The sequence below is a fragment of the Triticum aestivum genome, unplaced genomic scaffold (genome assembly GCF_018294505.1).
Source record: "Triticum aestivum cultivar Chinese Spring unplaced genomic scaffold, IWGSC CS RefSeq v2.1 scaffold95510, whole genome shotgun sequence".
NCBI lineage: Eukaryota > Viridiplantae > Streptophyta > Magnoliopsida > Poales > Poaceae > Triticum > Triticum aestivum.
Genome location: NW_025300741.1, coordinates 1 through 903, shown reverse-complemented (window position 1 = coordinate 903; position 903 = coordinate 1). Strand labels below are relative to the sequence as shown.

General features: G+C 48.6%; 1 non-coding gene across 1 annotated transcript; it reads left to right on the top strand.

Annotated features, from left to right (window-relative positions):
- Nucleotides 1–408: 408 nt before the first annotated feature.
- LOC123179302 (5S ribosomal RNA) lies at nucleotides 409–527 on the top strand. The gene has a single exon (XR_006490266.1). It is a non-coding gene; the product is annotated as a 5S ribosomal RNA (ribosomal RNA).
- Nucleotides 528–903: the final 376 nt, after the last annotated feature.

The following is a 903-nucleotide window of genomic DNA, read 5'->3' as shown; positions in this document are numbered from 1 at the left end:
TAGGATGGGTGACCTCTTGGGAAGTCCTCGTGTTGCATTCCTTTTATAATTATTTTTTGCGCCTTGTGACAAACATGTCGCACGTGCGCGATATATATTAATCCCGTTATATTATGTTTGACGTTTGCGATATGTTTAAGCTCGATGCTCATTGCTCGCGCGTCTTGGGGCGGCTTTGTGGCGCGAAGAGCGCGTTCTGAAAGGGGTGGAAAAAACTCGTGTTGCTGCGGTATGGAGGGAGGGGTGGAAACCGTGGAAAACTCGTCTCCGTGATTGAGCGGGAGAGTAAGTAGTATAGGACATTATCCATTGTTAGGGAACGGTTGTAATGGTAGTGAGAATGTAGAATCGTCTTTGGAGCGGACCTGGGAGTGGCAAGCATAAGGGACGAAGACGGGGAAACATGTCGGATGCGATCATACCAGCACTAAAGCACCGGATCCCATCAGAACTCCTTAGTTAAGCGTGCTTGGGCGAGAGTAGTACTAGGATGGGTGACCTCCTGGGAAGTCCTCGTGTTGCATTCCTTTTATAATTATTTTTTGCGCCTTGTGACAAACATGTCGCACGTGCGCGATATATATTAATCCCGTTATATTATGTTTGACGTTTGCGATATGTTTAAGCTCGATGCTCATTGCTCGCGCGTCTTGGGGCGGCTTTGTGGCGCGAAGAGCGCGTTCTGAAAGGGGTGGAAAAAACTCGTGTTGCTGCGGTATGGAGGGAGGGGTGGAAACCGTGGAAAACTCGTCTCCGTGATTGAGCGGGAGAGTAAGTAGTATAGGACATTATCCATTGTTAGGGAACGGTTGTAATGGTAGTGAGAATGTAGAATCATCTTTGGAGCGGACCTGGGAGTGGCAAGCATAAGGGACGAAGACGGGGAAACATGTCGGATGCGAT